This window comes from Zeugodacus cucurbitae, chromosome 6, assembly GCF_028554725.1.
Source record: "Zeugodacus cucurbitae isolate PBARC_wt_2022May chromosome 6, idZeuCucr1.2, whole genome shotgun sequence".
Taxonomy (NCBI): domain Eukaryota; kingdom Metazoa; phylum Arthropoda; class Insecta; order Diptera; family Tephritidae; genus Zeugodacus; species Zeugodacus cucurbitae.
Genome location: NC_071671.1, coordinates 35,660,299 through 35,677,886, shown reverse-complemented (window position 1 = coordinate 35,677,886; position 17,588 = coordinate 35,660,299).

Sequence of the window (17,588 nt, the reverse complement as noted above, 5' to 3'; positions counted from 1 at the left end):
TCCATCGTCGTCAATTGGAGAATCGGGTTCGCCATCTCCTGGTGTTGTACTTTCACTGCCATTCAGCAGGCTGGAAAAGTGTTCCCTCCGCAAACACAGTATACTCTGGTCATCAACAACTAGATCACCTCTGGGGGTCCTACAGGAGTGTGCTTCGGTCTTGAAACCTTATTTAGTCGCCGGATCTTTTCGTAAAATTTTCGAGCATTACCCCTGTCGGCCAGCTTGTCAAGCTCTTCATACTCACGGATTTCGGCCTCTTTCTTTTTTTGTCTGCAAATGCGTCTCGCTTCCCTCTTCAGCTCTCGGTATCTTTCCCATCCCGCTCGTGTTGCGGTCGATCGCAACATTGCGAGGTAGACAGTCTGTTTTCTCTCCACTGCGAGACGACAATCCTCATCATACCAACTGTTTTTTTTTACTTTTCCGAAAGCCAATGGTTTCGGTTGCAGCTGTTCGTAAGGAGTTTGATATGCCATCCCACAATTCCCTTATAACGAGATGCTGATTAGTGCTCTCAGAGAGCAGGAGTGCAAGTCGAGTAGAAAATCGTTCGGCTGTCGCTTGTGATTGCAGCTTCTCGATGTCGAACCTTCCTTGTGTTTCTTGACGTGTTCGCACAGAGTCGGGTGCGTATCTTAGCTGCTACAAGATAGTGGTCCGAGTCGATGTTGGGACCACGAAGCGTACGCACGTCAAAAACACTGGAGACATGTCGTCCATCTATCACAACATGATCGATCTGGTTGCGAGTTATTCGATCCGGGGACAGCCAAGTAGCCTGATGAATTTTCTTATGCTGGAATCTAGTACTAGAGACGACCACATTTCGGTCCCCGGCGAAGTCGATCAGCCTCAGACCGTTTGGTGATGTTTCGTCATGGAGGCTGAATTTTTCGACTGATGTGCCAAAGACACCTTCTTTACCCACCTTGGCGTTAAAATCGCCAAGCACGATTTTGACATCGTGACGGGGGCAACGCTTATAGGTACGTTCTAGGCGCTCATAGAAGGTATCTTTGATCACTTCGTCCTTCTCTTCCATCGGGGCGTGGGCGCAAATCAGCGATATGTTGATTGCTTTGATGCGGATTCTGGCTAGACGTTCATCCACCGGAGTGAATGTCAGGACTCGAAGACGGGGTCTCTCTCCCACCTCGATTCCCACGCCGAATTTGCGCTCCTTTATATGGCCGCTGTAGTAGATGTCACAAGGACCCACCTTCTTCCGTCCTTCTCCCGTCCATCGCATTTTTTGGATTGCGGTGATGTCAGCCTTTACTCTTACGAGGTCATCAACCAGCTGGGCAGAGGCACCGTCCCAATTAAGGGTCCGGACATTCCAGGTGCATGCCGTTAAATCATAGTCCTTTATACGTTTGCTGTGGACGTCATCAAAAATGGGTGTCTCATTAGAGGCTGTTGCTTCTTATTCATTGGTAATTCTTTTTTATGTGGTGGGTCCCAAACCCTACGCACAACCGCATAAGAGGGATTCGCCTTCTCACTTTAGCTCGCCTCCAAACGGATGTCTGTTAGGATACTTGGTCTAAGACCGGAAGTCGTGAGCTGCTTGAGCCACATGCAAAAGAATCGTTCCTGGTCACTCCCAAGTGAATGGCAGTCAGAAACTTTCCTCACTTACGTAAACTTCTACATATGACTCCATCCTCCATTCTAACTTCGGGAGGAATTCCCGTCAATAACGGCCACCTATAGGCCGTACTACTGTAATATGGAAGGTACATCCGGTAGTGCTCTTAATCGTCTTCTGGCTGGAGGCGAGTATATCGTGCTCATCGGATTCCGTTATAGGATTCCGATATGTCCTAGCAGCTCCGGTGATCACAGCGTTAGTCGTTAAGTTGGCTGTTGCTTTTGTTGTTTTTCATTTCCGGAAAGGATTGGTCACTCGTACGCAGTGTACGACCTCGCCCGGGCATCGGAGGGGACCGTTCGCGATCAGCTATTCGTTATCGTCCGCTGACCAGCCATCGGCACGGATACCTCAACATCTTGGCTTAGTGTGGTGTTGGTGCGGATGTCCTCACACATCCACAATAGGAGATGGACGTAAAACCGTAGGTAATAAACATTCATCCATATCCCCATTGTGTGAATTATAAGGTATCCCTCTTGGTTAGTAAAAATAGTGTGCATTCCCATTTGGGATGCGCCCATTACTATTACTTAAGCCTCTTCGCCACGACAAGTCGACCAACATAGAAGGAGCCTTAGGAGAATTAAGTAATATCACTTGAAATGTCATTTCTGCGATTTCAACCATGTACTAAATTAGGTTGAAATTGGTCAAAAACAGTAAAATCTTTTTTATTTACGCGAATTTGAAATAACACGGTTCGTCAAGAATAAATTTTAATTTTTTTACACGTTATTTATGATTTGACGCGAATTCAAAAAAAAATTAATTATAAGATTTATATGATTTTCTGCAGTATTGGATATCATCCACATGGCAACATCAATATCTGGCAACACGTCAAACTGTGAAGTTTAATTTTTCCTCGGTTCTTGAATTTGTGCTTAAATTTATTAATATAATTGAAGAAAGTTTTACTTTTAATAAGTGTAATCTAAAGCTAAGTATTTGTGCTAATTTGCTTTTGTGTTATATTTAAATTTTAATTGTATTTTAACTATTTTCTTAAATTCTGGTGCCGAGTCTTTTAAATCATTTGTTGTTGTTATCAATTATCAATTTTATTTCCTACTTTGCAATTGTTTGTGCGATTGCATATTGTTTTTGTTTTAATTTGCTCTTTTTCTTTTGATTCGTCTTTTTTTCTTTCATTTTTGCTCACAGCTGTTTGCGTGTTATTTTTAAGTGGCTCAGTGCTTCTCAAACTGCTCACTATTATATTGGTTGTGATCTCGGCTAATTCAGTATAACTATTATTGTTTTTCTATTTACTATTATATCATATTTTAATTTTTATTATTATTTACTATCTGTTTTTTCCTTCAATTTAAATTTTTCTTTTTTTCATAATGACTTGCAATTTTCCGAATTGTATTATTAAAGGCGATTCTGATCGTTTTGTTTCTTGTTGGCTTTGTGACGGGCTTGCCCATCTTAAATGTGCTGGATTGACAGGTAGAATCTTAGATTCTATTCTCGATGGAAAGGGTCTGCGCTGGTCGTGCTTAAAGTGTAGACCGACAGATATTGAATTATTTAAAGTTTTTAAACAGGCGCGGAATAATTTTAAAGAAATCGGTCGAGAACTTCAAAACCTTACAGAGAAATTTAAGCATTATGAAGTGTTGTTTCAATCATTTAAATGCCTAAATGATCAAGATGATAATGCTAAGCCTTCATCAAAACGTAAACGTCCGTCTAATGAAGAACCTGCCACTTTGTCCGTAAAAAGTATGTCACCGGTGAAATTAGACCTTATTAATCTCTCATCTCCTTGCCCTCAAGGAGAGAAGCCTTCCTGTTCAAAAGTGCTTAATCCTCCGAAAACAATTAACGATAACCTTAAGCGGAAAACTATTCAGGATCCGCCTCCTATTAACTCTGAGTTTGTGGCAAAAAATTTGGTAGTAATACCTCAACGAAAATCAATTTTCGTTTCGAGATTCGCTTCGGATACCACAATCGAAGATATAAAGTTTTACATCTCGTCGAAATTAAAAATTAACGATATTGATATTGATGTCAGAAAATTTAACTTTAAATACGAAAGAAACATATCTTCTTTCAAGATTGGCGTTTCAGCTGTTAATTTTCAATTGCTACTTGATGAATCATTTTGGCCACCTGGTGCTTTCGTGCGCGAATTCGAGCAAAAGCAACAAAAACAAACTGTAATTGCTCATATTCCAAAAAATGCCGCGGATTCAAAAAACTAATTATAAAAAATTCATTACAAATTCACTATCAAAATGTAAGGGGTTTAAATACAAAATTAAAAGAATTGTATTTGAACAGCACTAATTGTAATTTTAAAGTCATCGCTTTTACTGAAACTTGGCTTAAACCTCATATCTTTGATAACGAAATATTAAATAGTGAATTTCAAATCTTTAGATGCGATCGACTGAACAGAGTCGGGGGGGGTGTACTATTTGCTGTGCATTCTTCAATTCCATCTGAAGAAGTAGAAGTTCCTCATGCGGACTTTATTGAATTTAAGTGCATACGAATTTGTATTAATAAATGTTCTATTTATCTAACTTTATCTTATATTCCGCCTCAATCGGACTTATCTGTATATACGCAGCATGCTTCTTTAATAAATAATGTTTTTTCAATTGCTAAGGATACTGATTACATAATTGTTCTAGGCGATTTCAATTTACCGTGTGTATCTTGGAAATCTGTTGACGATTGCATTACCCCTTTTTGCACTCGTTTAAGCTTTAATGAGTTTTTGGAAGAAATGTCTGGGATGGGTCTTAACCAAATTAACTTAATTCCGAACAAGTTTGGTAAATTCTTAGATTTGGTCTATGTTGATAATTCTTCAACAGTTTCTGTGGTCCGATCTGATCCTTTAGTTTTGCCAGAGGACTCTTATCACCCTGCCTTGGAAATTAATATCGAAATCATAGACGAATTACTTGTATGCAACAAACAGGACCTTTGTTCTCGGTTCAACTTTGCGAAAGCTAACTTCAAAAAGATTAATTGTGAACTTTCTAAATTGACTTGGCCTGATTATAGTGGTAATATTGAATTAAATGTATCACATTTTAATGAAACAATTTATAATAATTTTGAAAGATTTGTTCCGAAATGTTTTATTATCAAAAGAAAAAGTTCAAATTTGTGGTATTCGAATGAGCTATGTAAATTAAAAAATAAAAAAGCTCGTGCTTTTAAACTTTATAAAAGAACTGGAGCTCTTGTTGACTATTTAAAATATTCTAAATTGCGTCGTCAGTTTGAGGAACTTAACAAAAAATGTTATAAAAACTACATAATCAAAGTAAAAAATAATATTATTCGTAATCCGAAATTGTTTTATGGTTTCGTTAACTCCAAACGCAGGATTTCAAATTTTCCGTCCGCGATGAAATATAAATCAACAATGTCATGTGACAATTATATTATTTCTAATATGTTTGCAGAATTCTTCAAATCCAATTATTGTTCAAACTACCCTATGAATGTGCCATATCATCAAGTGTTATGTCCGAGTACTGTAATTAATACACCAATTATTTCTGAAACAGATGTCTTAAATTATTTAGTTACGTTAAAAAATTCGTTTAAATATGGCCCTGATATGATTCCCTCAAGCTTTATAAAAATTGCGCAAAATATATCTATCTGCCCTTAACTAAGCTTTTTAACCTATCTCTTAAACAAGGTATTTTTCCGTCAATGTGGAAAAACTCTTTTATATTACCTTTGCATAAAAGTGGAGTTAGATCATCTGTTGAGAACTATAGGGGGATAGCTAAAATGTCAGCTATACTCAAACTTTTTGAAGCTATTGTCACTGACCAAATAACTTTCTTAATCTCTCCTTTAATTTCATTCTCTCAGCATGGATTTTGTAAAGGGAAATCTACAGTAACTAACTTGCTTGAATTTGTAAACCATGTGTCAATGGGTTTTAGGGATAATAAGAATACTGATGTTATATATACAGACTTTAGTAAAGCATTCGATAGAGTAAACCACTCAATTCTTTTGCAAAAACTGAATCTTCTTGGTTTTCAACCAAGACTTCTTGAATGGGTATCCTCTTATCTTACTAACAGAAAACAACAAGTTTTATTTAATAATACATTATCCGATTCAATTAGTGTCACTTCAGGGGTTCCACAGGGTAGTCATCTCGGCCCGATTCTGTTCTTGTTGTTCATCAATGATATACCTTCAGTAATTAAGTTTTCAGAAATTTTATTATATGCGGATGATGTAAAACTTTTTAAATCATATACTTCTCATAACGAAAGGACTGAGTTGCAATCGGATTTAAATAATTTAGTTACTTGGTGTCACAAAAATGATATGCCACTGAATCTTAAAAAATGTAAAACGATGTGCTTTTCCCGTAGAACTGTTGATCTTTCCCCCTATGTAATAAATAACTTCAGTTTAGAGCAAGTTTTTAGCTTTGTTGATTTAGGAGTTAATATGGACCCTAAACTAAATTTTAATTCTCATGTAAATTCAATTGTCTTAAAAGCTAAAGGTGCTCTTAGCTTTGTTAAACGTTGGTCTAAAGAATTTAGTGATCCGTATATTACTAAAATTCTTTTTACAACATTGGTAAGGCCTATATTGGAGTATGGTTCTGTGGTATGGAATCCTAGCTATCAATCCCATTCTGATAAGCTTGAGTCCGTTCAAAAACAATTTTTACTTTTTGCTTTAGGCCACTTACATTGGGATTCAAGATTGAATCTTCCCCCGTATACTAGTCGTTTAAAACTTATAAGTCTTCCCACACTCACTAGTCGCAGAGAAATGCTAGGTATAATTTTTCTAGTAAAACTTCTGAATGGTTTAGTTTGTAGTTCATTCCTTTTGTCTGATATTAAGTTTTATGTCCCATTGCGTTCATCCAGGCAGTTTAGACCATTATTTCTAAAATCTTCTAGAACAAATTTTGAGTTAAATGAACCATTCTGCCGAATATGTCATGATTTTAATTCGCATTCCAGCACATTTGATCCATCTGACTCAATATTTAGCATCAAAAAAACTATTTTGTCTTCTCTTAATAAATAATATTCAGAAATTTTTAACTTTTTGTTTTTGTTGAAATGTTTCTTTCTGTAGCTGAGCAGTTTGAGAACCGGACGCTTAAAAATCTCTTGCCTTTCTAGACTCGGCAAATTCCGCTCGTATGCGGACTGCGCCCCACGCGTCGGTTGGGCGGGAGGAGGGTAATCGTTTGGGTTAATAATAATAAAATTTATGACAAACTATACTTCACTTCGTTCAAAGTGGAACTTCAGTGGTGCAATGATCAGAAATTTGTTCTGAGATTATAAGTCTTTAAAATAATATAGCTGGCGATGATGACGACTTAATTGAAATTATTTCAATCAATAAAGATGTCGATATCGACGAAGACGAAGGTTAAGGTCGTGTTTGAACGGCTAATTTAATTCGTGAGGGCATGTTTAGAACAACAGTTTCTTGCTCATGATCCTGACATGAAACGTGTGTTACAATTCCAATGTTAACTTAAATATTGTGTTGCAGGGCATCAAGAATTATCTAAACAACTGCAGGAACCAAAAAAACTTCTTATAACAGACTTTATAACAAAAAAACCTATAGAGGCCGTTAATAATGAAGAGAATTCTACATTAAAACATAACCCAACAGTTGTGTTTACCTTTTATGACAGTGCTATTTTTAACTCTATAATAAACGTACACGATTGTTATCAACTAGCGATGATTAAATGCACTCTTGTTTCCTATTTTTTTATTTTTTTGTACTTATGGATTGAATTTTAACTGTAAACAAAATTTATTTTCTTGAATTATAGTACTATATGAATAGTTTTGTTTTATTATTACTTAATGGAGTTTAATATTACTTTTTGCACGTTTTTTAAAGAAAATATTTGATTTTTTTCATTTTCTACGTTTTTTTAAGGAAGTGGAAAAGATCCCCATATTTACGTACCTACCGTGTAAAAATAGATTTTACTGCAATTTCAGAGATATGGTTTTTGAACCAAAAGTAGGCAGCAGTTGTTCCGTACCATTTTAACGCACTTTTAATAGTTTTCATCATAACGTGTGTGTGTGATTGGCGTGGAGACCGTTTAGCCGGTTATAGCCGAATCGATGATAGCGCGCCACTCCTCTCTTTCCCTGACAGTTCGGCGCCAGTTGGAGATCCCAAGTGTACCCAGGTCGCTCTCCACCTGGTCCCTCTAACAGAGTGGAGGCCTTCCCCTTCCTCGACTTCCTACGGCGGATACTGCATCGAACACTTTCAGAGATGGAGTGTTTTCGTCCATTTGGACAACATGACCTAGCCAGCGTAGCCGCTGTTTTTTCATCCACTGAACTATGTCAATGTCGTCGGATAACTCGTACAGCTCATCGTCTGCGGTATTCGCCGTTGTTCCTGAAGACCATAAATCTTGCGCAAAATTTTCCTCTTGAAAACTCCTAGTGTCGTCTCATCTGATCTTGACATCGTCCACGCTTCTGCACCATAAATCAGAAGAGGAATGTTAAGCGACTTATAGAGTTTGATTTTGGTTCGTCGAGAGAGGACTTTACTTTTCAATTACCTACTCAGTCCAAAGTAGTACCTGTTGGCAATAGTGATTCTGCGTTGGATTTCGAGGCTGGCATTGTTGGTGTTGTTGATACTGGTTCCCAGGTATACGAAATTATCTACGACTTCGAAGTTATGACTGTCAACAGTGACGTGTGAGCCACGACGTGAATGCGCTGACTGTTTGTTTGACTACAGGAGATATTTCGTCTTGTCCTCATTCACCACCAGACCCATTCGCTTTCTTATCCAGGCAGGAAAAAGCAGAACTAACGGCACGGTTGTTGCTTCCGATGATATCAATATCATCGGCGTACGCCAGCAGCTGTACACTCTTATAAAAGATTGTACGTTCCCTATTTAGCTCTACAGCTCGTATTATTTTTTCCAGCATCAAGTTAAAGAAGTTACACGATAATGAGTCACCTTGTCTGAAACCTCGTTTGGTATCGAACGGCTCGGAGAGGTCCTTCCTTACCTTATCAGTTCTTCGCCGCCGTATTTGAATAGCTCGGCCGGAAATCTTTCGGCTTCAGGCAAGTAATTGCTATTGCATCTATTCGATCGTCATCGATTGGGAAATCGGGTTCTCCATCTCTTGCTGTTGTACTTTCACTACCTTTCAGCCGGTCGGGTAAGTGCTCCCTCCATAATCCCAGTATGCCCTGAACATCGGTTACCAGATTACCACCTTGGTCGCTACATGAGGATGCTCCGGTCTTGAAACCTTCGTTAAGTCGCTTCACTTTTTCATACAATTTTCGAGCATTACCTCTGTCGGCCAGCTTGTCAAGCTCATCATACTCACGCTTTTCGGCCCCTTTCTTTCTTTGTCTGCAAATGCGCCTCGCTTCCCTCTTCGTTTGCAACATTGCGAGGTAGACAGTATGTTTTCTCTCCGCTGCGATACGGCGATCCTCATCGTACCAGCTCGTTTTTTGTCGTTGCAGAAATCCTATTGTTTCGGCTGCTGCGGTACCCAGTGAGTTTGAGATGCCGTTCCACAGTTCCCTTATACCGAGATGCTGATGAGTGCTCTCAAAGAGCAGGAGTGCAAGTCGAATAGAGTATTTCTTGGCTGTCTGTTGCGATTGCAGCTTTTCGACGTCGAACTTTCCTTGTGTTTGTTGGCGGGCGTTCTTTGCTGCACAGAGGCTTCGCTGCTACCAGATAATGGTCCGAGTCTATATATTGTGGAGATATATATATGGGGCAATGGCCTGTAAGAACCCCTACGACTAAGGAGAGGTAAGGTTTACTGAGGGCGAAGAGTTCAGTAGACCTACCGCGGTTTACCTTAGGCCAGATGGATCTTGCGACTAAGCATGTGTTGGTAACTGACCAGCGCCTACCCAGCTCAGCCGGTGCGGCCAAGCACCGTCCAGCTATATCCACGGGTACTATGTGCAGTAAGGCGTTAAGTGCCAAGGTGTCGGTGTCGTTCGGAGCGCGCCACTCATACTTACGAGAGCCGCTCGTTGAACACTTACTAATCTATTGGCTAGTGAAGCCTTTTCCAGAGACTTCCACCACACGAGTATCCCATAGAACATAATCGGCTTGACTATAGTTTCATATAGCCAGAGAACCACCTTAGGTGAGAGACCCCATCTTTTCTGATGGCACCTCTGCAGCAATATAAGGCAACCGAGGCCTTCTTAGCTGTCTCCTCTATATTAGCTTTACATGAGAGCTTTCTATCCAGGATGAGCCCTAGGTACTTGACTCTATCCGCTGGACGGAGACAAGTTCCGCCATCAATGGCAAAGGCGCTTGCGGTATTTTGTACCTAGGAATTTCCCCTCGACCATGAGTGCTACATCGTCAGCGTAGGCTACCACCCGGCAGCCCCTCTCTGCAAGCTTCTCTAGCAGGTCGTTAACAACCATGATCCAGAGAAGAGGCGAGAGAACTTCTCCTTGGGGGGATTCCCCTGTTAACAGCACGATGTACACGCGCGATACCCAGTCCGAAACGATCGTTCTTTCGCAGAGCAGGCTGAAAACAAGATGATGTTGGATTCAACCCCTAACCTATTCAGGGCTCCAATTACCGCTTCCGGCAGAACATTATTGATAGCCCCCTCGATATCGAGAAAGGTTCCCACGGCAAAGTGTTTATGTGCGATAGACTTTTCTATCCAAGTAACCACAGTGTGTAAGGCGGTGTCTACTGACCTGCCTTTACAGTAAAAGTGCTGCGCGCTTGATAAAAGATCTACTGGTATCCTTCCCCTGATGTACCGATCAATAAACCTCTCCAAAGTTTTCAGTAAGAAAGATGAGAGACTGATGGGCCTGAAATCCTTGGCCGCAACATGCGAGCTCTTTCCAGCCTTGGGAATGAACGTAACTATAACCTGACTCCAAGACCCAGGAATGTGACCCAATCTAATGTAGTTCGCAAAGATAGGGGCCAACCAGCTGCATGATGTTTTTATGGCATGCTGCAGTTGCGCTGGTATGATACCATCCAGCCCAGGGGACTTGAATGATTTAATTGAGTTTATCGCCCATACGAGATTCCGGTCACTTAAAAGGTCTGGAAAGGTTGCGTGGCCAGGAAGGAGCACTCCAAGGTGCGCTCCACCAAGGAGCAGTTTGAGGGTTTCCTCGTTGCTCAGAGTCCACCTTCCATTGCCGTCCTTGAGGTACCCCAAAGAGACGGGTTTCTTTGCGAGAATGGATCGTGAGTCCACTCTTATACAATATCCAGACACCTGCAGACCCGCTTCTGCAAGCTTTATTAAATAGTCTTCTGCTAGATGCCCTAATTTCAGAGAGCTCCGAAGTCCACCAGAAGGGTTTCCCTCTGCCTTTCGGTGTTACCATTGGACAGGAGCTATCCAAGGTAGTCATAACGTCTCCATTGCTGTAATTAGGCAAGAGGAACACTTTTAGTTCGTTTCGAACTAGCATACAGGCACTGATTCTACCTGATTCACCGCTAGCAGCTTATGACTCTTCGTCCTCAATCCAGAAATGCCGTTACTGCTCAGCCACGGTTCCTGGATGCAGACGACCTCGACTCCGTCCTGTTCCAGACGGAGTAATAGTTCTGCGGAAGCCTTTGCATGTTGGAAGTTAATCTGGAGAAACTTCATTCTCCGGACGCTCCTACAAGAGCGCTAATTCAGCGCCTGGGCTAATTTCGTCCTGCTCCGCGACGAATAGCCGGTCCAGGCCGAAGACCGACTCATCAGCCAACGAGCCGCCCCCAATGCTGGCCAGGTCTGATGGAGCACGTTCTACTTCCATGGTCGTTTGACCATCCGCTTCCTCCTTCTTCTCCGCACTTGGAGGTTGATGGCCATCCGCCTTGGGATCCAAAGAGAGGTTTAGCCACTCTCTCAAACCCATAGGTTATGACACCTTTGGATTCTTTAAGAGGGCCGAGAAATTCCCTATTTAACATAATCAGCGCTTGCTGATAAGGTTCCTCGGTCTTTTCAACCCGCCCTACCTTCCAATCGTGCGTTGGCAGCGAGGGATTACAGTACCGAATAATCTCCTCGATTTCCCCAGTGGATGAGGGTTCGGCAGGCAGCCATACACGAGCCTTAGGGCGTAGCGGCAGATCGGCCTCCAGCTTAGCTCCCTTCCAAACCTCCCCCACTCGAGAGACTGCCTCCTTATAAAGTGCTGCCGATCGTTCATCGGCACACCTAATCAGTTATTGCATTCCGTGATGCCAGCCGGCACTTTCACACCTTGGTGTGAACTGACCACCTTCATAAAAACGGCGGAGATGGCCGCCGCCACCCTTCCATCTTGATGGATCCATCTTCCCTGCTTCGGTCGAATTCGCCGAGTTCAATCGAACCCGCTGGTTTAGCGATTTCACTAAACGATGGAGCTGCGCCCGTTCGCGGCCTTTTTGCGAGAGAGGATTCTCTCTCCTGCGTTCTTTGCCGCTTGACTGATGGGGCTGCCTTCCGCCCTGACGCCTCCTGGTCACATCCTTCGCTCTGCACTTTCTTACGTTTAAATTAATAAATTTAGTGCTATTGCGAACGTTTAAAATTTATGAATTAACAATCATAATATTGAAAATGATAAATTGTAAGTTCAGCTTAATTCCTGCATAGTCAAATCAGAAGCAAGACGAACAACTTTGGCGCCTTCATATTATTTGAGCTCTGTTAATATGTTATCTATACATTGTGTAGATCCAAGGACACCATAGTAGACAATGTTACCTTTTATTTCGTTTAGAAATAAAAAAAGAAGTTTTAATTTTTTTTATTTATTTAATTGTATGAGGTATTTATATTTATAAATTACTATGGTATTTTACATTATTAATAATTATTACAAATTAATTTTTAAATATTAGCATTTCAGTATGAAGTAAACTTTAATTTTAACAAACAATTTTGTGGCTATCATTTATACATTGACAAAATTTACATATTTTACATATTAAGTTACTAATAGCTGCCATCGATTGGTCACTTCTCTGCTCGCTATATTTGGGCGTTGCTCGCCTGTCAAAAATTTTACATGTGGAAGCAACAACAAAGTTATCTAGTTGAATTCGTGCAGGAGAGTATGCGAATACCTCATTAAAAATTCTATCGCCGCTTGCTGAGTGCTACCAAGTTTTGTTTTACACATTTTAGAACCATTTTACTATTCTGAACGACTCAGAGGACAAATTACTGTTAAAATAATAAAAACTGTTATACACAAATGAAATGACAGGCGAAGATAAATCGTAATTATTTTTGTATTGAATTTATTGAATAAAAACGTTAATAAAAATTAAATTTGTTGCAGAAAACAGAGTTCAGTGCGACCAAGTATAGACAATTCGATTTCAGTGCTGCCAGTTCGTATGAAAATTTGGAAAGTTTGTTCGATTGGCTTGTCTATAGCAGTTTGCCAATCGATGACAGCTAATAATTATTAAATTTTTGAAGTTATACTTCTTATACGACTTCGGAAAAGTTGTGATAATTGTTGCGCAACAGCAACATTATGCATAAACATACATATGTACATGTTTATATGTCATTGAACAAACACACAAACTTACATTTGTATATGCGTGCACGTAAGTTTGTCAACCATCAAAAATCAAAAGCAATGTTCTACAAAAACAACAAGCGCCAAAAATTTATGTCGATATGTTTGCATGCTCATACATATTCATACATATTTACGACAAGCCGATTTTCTACCAACAACACAATGTAGCGTCGCGCAGGCGGCCATCAATTTTTCGACACATCGAGCTTTACAGAGTCGTTTCAAGTGATCCCTCCGTAATTATAAATGCGGAAAATATGTATTGGATAGTATTGACTTACTATTAGCAAATATAAATAATTAAATGTATTTAAATATTCTACTAATATATGATGCCAAATATTAATGTACTACAATTGATTTTAGTAAGAATCAAGACATAAAACAATCCATAATAATATGAGTTAGGGACATGGACCTCTTTGCCTGCGAAAACGCGACACTGATTACAAGTCTGTGACAAAAAAATTACTATTTGCGGTCATTCGTTGTCCGTGGCAACGAAGATTTTACAAGAAATGTACTACAAGTGCACATATTTACACACATATGCATGTAAAAAAATTTGCGAACATTATGCGTATGGTTCTTTTGATTTTTTTCTTTTTTCTTTCGTTTCTGTTTCATTTGGTTGAAATTGAAATATGTGACTTTTGGTTGAAATTCTCTGCGTTTGCCGTTGAAAAGTTAAGACTATGCTTCACAGGATCGAAAGTATTACTTTTGGTTGGTGACATATTCACATGGGTATGTATTACATATTCACATGTCATGTGTATGTATTTTATTTCAATAAAATTAAATTTTTAAAATTTCTTAAGGTTGTGGGTTCGAGCCTCACCCGGGGCTTCGTGGTTGCCCAACGCTCCACAATCTTAGTGGCCAGACGTCGATCCGATTTCAACTTCCTAGCCGGAGTTTTCCGGTTTCTCTCCTGTGGAAGCTCCCGTGAGTCTAGCAGAGGTTCCTTTGCTAGTGCTGGCATTTCGCCAGACAACTCAGCCATGTTGTGGTCAGCAATCGACAGGACTTCGCCGACACCACTCGTCCGTCCGTCAGTTGTTTTCCCGGAGACAGAGGCCGCGCTATTCTTGTTGGGCAATCTGGGAGGGGACGATTTCGTCACCCCAGGTGCCAAGCTCCCACCCGAGACCGGGATGGATCCAGGTGTCGGTTCCGACTTCCTTTCACCTTCCACTGTACTGCTGTCGTATTATTTTTGTTGTTGTTAGATTAGATTAGACGTACTCCGAGGCCTGCCATGGTTTTAACGGGACGGAGGCGGTTGCGACATTATCCCGAATTCGTGCCTAAGGTCGTCAATCAAGGGAGGGTTGGTAAGGCCGTGAAGGCCGCAGGTCATTTAGCGTTACCCAAGGTGCACCACTCGGAGGCGACCTGCATGACACTCCTAAACAGCCATGTTGCTTGATGAATTTTCTTAAGAGTCTTTGTATGAGAAGTAGCCCTGATACGAAAATACGTTGTTTTATATTCCTAAGCAGTTTGATATATACATATAACTCTACATCTATCTCGATTATCAAAATATGTTGCAAAAAATAAAAAATTAATGGGCGTAATCATAAATACTTTTTGGGACGAAAATCCATAAGAGTTAAACAGTGTAGGCTCTCCAATCCTGGACAAAACTGGATGATAGAAAATGTGTAAAGGCATCACGTGTTTATGTTATGGGTTATTAAAGGATTTTATTTATAGTTTGAAACTGATTTTAAGTTTGTAACCAAAAAAATTATAAAAATAAAACGGGGTGTGGGTCCTTCATCAAAGTTACTTTAAGTTCACTCGATGAGGAGGCTAGTTTTAATTTTTTTTTTAACGAAGCAAAAAGCACGAATAATTTAATTTAGCAAATTTGTCGATAAAAATCGATTAAACAGTTTTACGGTTTCACTTTATGGTAAAGCAGTTTATCGGCGGAATCAATGATAGCTTGAAAATTTTCGATCGAAAAATTTTTTTAATTTTTTTGCCATCAAATTACATTATATGAAAGATTATATATATATATTTGGCGTAGGAACCGCTTACGCTATAATAGTCGAATCCACCAGAGGGCGCCCAAGAGTCGTCTCATCGGATGTTGTCATCGTCCACGCTTCAGCGCCATACATCAGGACGGGAATAATGAGCGACTTGTAGAGTTTGATTTTGGTTCGTCGAGAGAGGACTTTACTTTTCAGTTACCTACTCAGTCCAGCACCTGTTGGCAAGAGTGATTCTGCGTTGGATTTCGAAACTATCTACGACTATCTAAGTAGACGAAACTATCTACGACTTGGGAGCCAAGACGCGAGTGCGCTGACTGTTTGTTTGATGACAGGAGATATTTCGTCTTGTCCTCGACTTTTTTTTAATTCCACCAGACCTACATGCTTCACTTCCTTATCCAGTCTGGAAAAAACAGAACAAACGGCGCGGTTGTGCTTCCGATGATATCATTTGCATACGCCAGTAACTGTACACTCTTATAGAAGATTGTACCTTCTCTATTTAGCTCTGCAGCACGTATTATTTTTTCCAGCATCAAGTTAAAGAAGTCACACGATAGTGAGTCACCCTGTCTGAAACCTCGTTTGGTATCGAACGCCTTTTGGTGTTGCTCAACGTCAACTTACACAGCCGTATTAGTTTTGCAGGGATACCAAATTCTGACATAGCGGCATATCTGGTCAGATGTAGATTTGCCAGGACTAAAGGCACACTGATAAGGTCCAATCAGTTCGTTCACGTTGGGCTTTAATCTTTCACACAATACACTCGACAGGACCTTATATACAATGTTGAGGAGATTTATGAGGAGATTTAGATTCTTAAGCGGGGAGTTTTATATGTAATTTGAGAGAAAAAACAGCGGGGGGCACTTAAGCGGGGATCACAGTACTGAGAAACCTGCACAATAATTTATTAGTATAAACCAAGAATGATAGAAGACAAGATTACGACATAGTGACGCGCTCACGACCCCCGAATGGGAATTGGCAACAGAAGAATTGTCAAATGGAAGACGGAAATGTAAAACATAGTGAACCAAATTGAATAATGTGCAGATAAAATATCACAATTAACGTGATTCTTAAAATCGTCATATATAAAATGACCCAATATAATAACATAAATTTATAATTAAAATTATATGTTTTGTTACAAAAAGTTCGACATTTTGCCAACATTTTTGTTGGTTGGAAAAATGAAAAAATCTCTTTATTTACGACTTTTTTTAATTCCACCATTCCGGACGTCTTTTTCAAGTTAATACATTTTTCACTTAGAATCTTAAATAATAATTATGTACAACCTTGACTTCAGTTGTTTTGTTCTATCATTCTTGGTATAAACACAATACATTACATATGTTTAAACAAACTTTCTTACCAAATTAAAATACTCATTGTTTTCCATTTTCGTTTTTAACATGAAATGATTCCATCTTTGAAAATTAAATTGTTTTGTTAGTGAACTGTCAAAGAGTTGAGTGCGACCAAGTATAGACAATTCGATTTAAGTGCTGCCAGTTCGTATGAAAATTTGGAAAGTTTGTTCGATTGGCTTGTCTATAGCAGTTAGCCAATTGATGACAGCTATTATATATTTTCAGCTACATAAAACCTCTTCCTGAACTTATTAGATTAGATTAGATTAACATAAAAAAATATTTATCCACCTAAGAAAGGATTTTTCAAAACTTAAATTATTTTCGGAGATACATTTTAAATGCGTTTTTTTTCGAAACTTGAAATTTGGAAAGTCTTTTTTATGAACTTCTCAATCGCTGGACTTAGGATTTAATATGAAACCGAATTTGTATTACAAATCGTGGACTCATAAGCAATTCGTATATTCACAATGATAGCAATATGAATACAAATTGGTTCTTCTACATTATTGCATTTATTACGGTTTACAATTCCATTTTGGTATTATGGATAACAAGCAACAAATAAACTATATTTAATAAAAAATAATTTGTAACTAATTTTTAATCAGTAATTATGTTAAAATATGTAGAAAATATGGGTTAGTAGGTTAGGATTAGAGAAATCACGAAGACTTATTATTCACTCCTTCAAAAATAAATAATAATTCACCTGGCATCGGTAACAGAATTTCACTCTATGATCGGCTATTTATCTCAGTATATTATAAGAGACCAGGAGAATTATTTATTTTCAACTTATAAGATTAGTTTAATCTAATTGATATCAATTGACATTCCTAAAAAAAATACATGAATACATAATAAAGTATTTGAAGAAAAACGATTTTTGTGGAGTTCAATTTCAGTCACTTATTTTAAAGGAAAC